The following is a 6,000-nucleotide window of genomic DNA, read 5'->3' as shown; positions in this document are numbered from 1 at the left end:
TGTCTCCGGACCCCAGGGTAAGTGTGCAGGTTGGTGACTTTGACTGTCAGGAGGAGGGTGGTGGAGGCCAAACTTTGTCCCAAGTGACGGAGTGGCCTCCTGCAATGGGTGAGGGTCTCCCCCCTCCACCTGTCAAATGGACCTTTGCAGCTGCCATAGGCTGACAGCTACAACACGTCCATTCGACCTGGGAGTGTTTCCCCCAGTGTGGGAAACAGTCCCATTTTGTTCTAAAATCCCACATAGTCCCTTAATCAGGTCAGTTAATGACCTGAAATACCTAAATAAATACTGTCAAGTGGCATCCCGCTGGCTTTAATTGCCTGCGGGATTCCCGCCTGCGGGATTCCCACCAGCGGGAGCTGCGCGCGCACGCCGGCGCGTCAGCGGGGAACCCGGAAGTGCGCGGGTTCGGGGCGGGCTCCAGTACCGCGCCGGGATTCTCCGATTTTCGGAGCCCCCCCCCCGCGGGGAACGCACCCGGTAGCGGGTGCTAAAATAGAGCCCATAGAGTATAAAAGCAAGGAAGTTATTCTAAACCTTTATAAAACACTGGTTAGGCTGCAGCTGGAGTATTGTTTTCAATTCTAGGCACCACAGTTTAGGAAGGATGTCAAGGACTTGGAGAGGGTGCAGAAGAGATTTACTAGACTGGTACCATGGATGAGGGACTTCAGTTATGTAGAGAGGCTGGAGAAGTTAGAGTTGTTCTCCGTAGAACAGAGAAGGGTATGAGGAGATTTGATAGAGGTGTTCAAAATCATGATAGTTTTTCCTTATTTACTCTATTTCCAGTGGCAGAAGGGTCAGTAAACAGAGGACACAGATTTAAGGTGATTGGCAAAAGAGCCAGAGGCGACTTTTTAAAAAAAACACATAGCGAGTTGAAATGATCTGGAATGCCTGAAAGGGTGGTGGAAGTAGATTCAATAGTAACTTTCACAAGGGAATTGGATAAATACTTGAAGGGAAAAAATGTACAGGACTAGGGAAAGAGCAGGGGAATGGGACTAATTGGATAGCTCTTTCAAAGAGCTGGCACAGGCACAATTGGCCGAATGGCCTCCTCCTGCACTGTACCTAGTATGATATGTGCATCTTTTTTGCCCATTCCACCATCATATCAATATCCCCTGCAGCTTCCTTTGGTCCTCAGAATTATTTACTGTGCCTCCTGTTCCAGTATAGTCTGCAAATTTGGACATATTTAGCCCTATATTCAAATAACTGCTGTTTACAGTGAACAGAAGCAGTCCCAGAACAGAACCCTGTGGGACACCATTACCCTCTTCTCACCACTATGAAAAACTGCCCTTAGATCTTACATTCTGTTTCCTCCCTTCTAACCAGCTTTTAAAATCAAATTTACTACTTTCTCCCTAATTGCATACCCCTTAATCTTCTTTAATAGTCTCCTGACTGGTACTGTTGAGTTTGCCATTTACTGATTGAATGGGGGTTTGCAGGTTGGGTATGTTATAAACATGCAGAAATTGTTTCATTTTATACTTTAAAAATTGCAAGCACTACAAGAAGCCACGGTGAGGGATGAGCACCACATCATTTGTTGATTCTTGTAGTGTTGAGTTTTTTTAAAAAGTATAATAATTTTAAAGTTGAAATGGCTTGATATTTTGCCCCCCTAAATCCCCACTTCTCTATCTCCCCTTCACAACTTTAAAAGGGCTCCTCAAAACCCATTTCTTCAACCAAGTGTTTGGTCACCTCTCCTCGCCCTCCCACAAAGACTCAGCATTCGTTCCTTTTCTCCTCTGAAGCACCTATAGACATTTTTCCAGGTTAAAAGTGTAATTTTAAACTTGGCTTGCCTCCCATCTACCACCCTCCGTAAACTTGAGCTCATCCAAAACTCTGCTGCCCGTATGCCAACCCACAATAAATCTGGTTCACCCATCAACCCCTGTGCTTGCTGACCTACATTGGCTCCCGGTCCAATCCTCGATTTTAAAATTCTTCTCCTTTTGTTCAAATCCCTCTGTAGCCTCGACCCTCCCTATCTCTAACCTCCTCCAGCCCTACAACCCTCCGAGAACTCTGCGTTCCTCCAAATCAGGCTTCTTGTGCATCCCCAATTTCTTTCGTCCCACCATTGGCGGCGGTGTCTTCAGCTGTCTAGGCCTTAAGCTCTGGGGTTCCCTCTATCTTCCTTTAAGACGTTCCTTAAATCCTACCTCTTTGACCAAGCATTTAGTCACCTGTCCTAATATCTCCTTATGTGGCTTGGTGTCATGTGTTTGATAACGCTCCTGTGAAGAGCCTTGTGACATTTTACTCAAAGATGCTATATAAATTCAAGTTGTTGGTCCAGATGTTATTTTCAGAGTTGAGCTTTGACTGATGGGACAGGCTGGATTGTTTGTTTGGTGCCTCAGTGTCATTTGATTTTGTTTTGGTTGTATACGATGGCAAAAGAACTACTGTCAAACCTAATCGTACACCCATGTGTCATCAACTGAGGGGCTGGGAGGCATTTTTATACAGTATCTTGCCACGCCTCAGAATGGAGCGACCGATACAAGACAATGAAGTTGAGGAAAGGGAAAAATTGGCAGAAGAAAGGAAGCGGAAAAAAAAACACTTGAGGTTTTAGTTGTTACACAATGTTTGAAATGACTGTTTGCTGAATCTGATCTCGGGTAATATGAGTCAGAGAGAGAGAGAGAGAGAGAGATGGAGAAGGGTGCAAGTTTCTAAAAGTGTGAGAACAGGAAGTAAGTTCAAAGTGGGATTTTTTGGTTATTACCAAACTGCCTTAGGTGCTAAATCCATCAGCGAAGAGAAAGCTGAGTAAGCAGTGACAATAGAAATTGCAGACTACTGGCAACTTCAAGAGGAGCTAAAACCTTTAACACAAATTCATATTTCATTCATGCTGGAAAGCTTATTAAGATCAATTTAGGCTTATGTGCTGTATTATTTGCTCCCCGGTACTTCCTTCAACCTTGGCCGATGTCACTAGCTGTCATGACACACAACAGGGCTGAGGATCACGATAGTGAGACCCATGTCAGAAACCTGCAATGGCTGCTCTTCCCGCACAGTTACCCCTAGAGACCCACCCCCCCCCCCCCCCCCAAGGATGCATCCTCTGACCCGGTTCTGTGGCACTGCTTCCTGGTAAAGATTGTTCCTGGTCACGAAGTGAAGTACACATGCAGCTGACACCAATCAACGTGCTCTGTGGGTGTGCTGCCCTGCACTTCAAATGGTCCCATGGGACAGCTCCCATTTAGAATGGATACTGAAAGGAGGCCATATTGTTGGAAAAGAATTCCCAGCCACCAGTGCCTCCTTGGCCCCCATACCCTTGCAACCCCCATTTACAGTTACCATCCAAACCCATAACCACATGGCTCCCATTGTCAGGTGTCATCTATATACTCATGGTCCCTATTACCAGGTATCACCCATATGTAAGGACATAAGAAATAGGAACAGTAGACGACCTATCGGCCCCTCGAACCTGCTCCACCGTTCAATAAGATCATGGCTGATCTTCTACCTCAACTCCACTTTCCCGCCCTATCCCCATATCCCTTGATTCCCTTAGTGTCCAAAAAAAAACTATCAATCTCAGTCTTGAATATACTCAACGACTGAGCATCCACAGCCCTCCGCGGTAAAGATTTCCAAAGATTCACAACACTGAGTGAAGAAATTCCTCCTCATTTCAGTCTTAAATGGCCAACCCCTTATCTTGAAACTATGACCCCTAGTTCTAGACTCTCCGGTCAGGGGAAAACAGCCTCTCAGCATCTACCCTGTCAAGCCCTCCAAGAATTTTCTAAGTTTCAATGAGATCATCTCATTCTTCTAAACTCCAGAGAATATAGGTCCATTCTACTCAATCTCCTCCTAGGACAACCCTCTCATCCCAGGAATCGACCTAGTGAACTTTCACTGCACCTCTTCTAAGGCAAGTATATCCTTCCATAGGCAAGGAGAAAAAAAAAACTGTACACCGTGCTCCAGGTATGGTCTCACCAGAGCCATATACAATTGCAGCAAGACCTCCTTTCTCTTGTACTCCAACCCCCTTGCAATCAAGACTAACATACTATTTGCCTTCCTAATTGCTTGCTGTACCTGCATGTTAACTTTCTGTGATTCATGTACAAGGACACCCAAATCCCTCTGACTACCAACATTACTTAGTCTCTCACCTTTTAAAAATATTCTGCTTTTCTATTCTTCCTACCAGTATGGATAATTACACATTTCCCCACATTATACTCCATCTGCCAACTTCCCACCCACTCACCTAACCTGTCAATATCCCTTTGCAGCCTCTTTGCGTCCTCCTCACAGCTTACTTTCCCGCCAAGCTTTTGTATCATCAGCGAACTTGGATACATTACATTCAGTCCCCTCATCTAAGTCATTGACATAGATTGAGGCCCAAGCACTGATCCTTGCAGCACCCCACTAGTCACAACGTACTAACCCAAAAAGACCGGTTTATTCCTACTGTTTTCTGTCCGTTAACCAATCCTCAATCCATGCTAATATTACCCCCAATCCAATGAGCCCTAATCTTATGTAACAACCTCTTGTGTGGCACTTTATCAAATGCCTTTTGAAAAACCAAATATACTCCATCCACTGGTTTCCCCTTATCCGCCCTGCTAATTACATCCTGAAAAAATTCTAATAGATTTGTCAAACATGACGACTATGCCTAATCATATTATGATTTTCTAAGTGCCCTGATACCACATCCTTAATAGATTCTAGCATTTTCCCTACTACTGAGGTCAGGCTAACTGGCCTATAGTTCCCTGTTTTCTCTCTCCCTCCTTTCTTTCTTGAATAGCAGGGTTACATTTGCTTCCTTCCAATCCATGGGGACCATTCTAAAATCCAAGGAATTTTGAAAGATCGAAACCAGTGCATCCACCTGCCATCAGGTCCAGGGGATTTGTTGGCTTTTAGTCCCATTAGTTTCTCCAGTACTTTTGCCTTTACTAATCTTAACTACTTTAAGTTCCTCACTCTCATTAGACCCTTGGTTCCCCACTATTTCCAGCATGTTTTTTGTATTGTCTACCTGTGACGACAGATAAAAAGTATGTGTTTAACTTCTCTGCCATTTCCTTATTCCCCATTATAATTTCTCCTGTCTCTGCCTCTAAGGGACCCACGTTTACTTTTGCCAATCTCTTCCTTTTTACATACTTGAAGCTCTTGCAAATTGTTCTTGTATTTCTTGCTAGTTTACTTTCATATTCAATTTTCTCCCCCAAATCAATCAATTTCTTGGTCATCCTTTGCTGATTTCTAAGACCCTCCCAATCCTCAGGCTTACTATTCTTTTTGGCCACATTGTAAGCATCTTCTTTTAACCTAATAATATCCTTAACTTCTCTGGTTAGCCACAGTTGGATCATTTTTCCCGTGGAGTCTTTATTCCTCAAGGGAAGGTGTATTTGTTGAGAGTTATGAAATATTTCTTTAAATGTTCACCATTGCTTACCTACTGTCACATCTTAATCTAATGTCCCAATCTACCTTAGCTATCTTGCCCCTGATGCCTACGTAATTGGCTTTGTTTCATAGAATCGTTACAGCACAGGAGGAGGCCATTTGGCCCATCGAGCCTGTGGCGGCTCTTTGCAAGAGCAATTCAGTTAGTCCCATTCCCCTGCAGATTTTTTTCCCTAAATATTTATCAAACTCCTTTTTGAAATCCATGATTGAATCTGCATCCACCACCCTTTCAGGCAGCGCACTCCAGATCATAACTACTTGCTGCATAAAAAAAGGTTTTCCTCATGTCGCCTTTGGTTCTTTTGCCAATCATCTTAAATCTATGTCCTCTGGTTCTCAACCCTTCCGCCAATGGGAACAGTTTCTCTTTATTTACTTTATCTAAACCTATCATGATTTTGAACACCTCTATCAAATCTCCTCTATAGGAAAACAATCCCAGCTTCTCCAGTCTATCCATGTAACTGAAGACCCTCATCCCTGGAACCATTC

The sequence above is a fragment of the Heptranchias perlo genome, chromosome 4 (assembly GCF_035084215.1).
Source record: "Heptranchias perlo isolate sHepPer1 chromosome 4, sHepPer1.hap1, whole genome shotgun sequence".
NCBI classification, from domain to species: domain Eukaryota; kingdom Metazoa; phylum Chordata; class Chondrichthyes; order Hexanchiformes; family Hexanchidae; genus Heptranchias; species Heptranchias perlo.
This window is presented reverse-complemented; position numbering follows the sequence as displayed.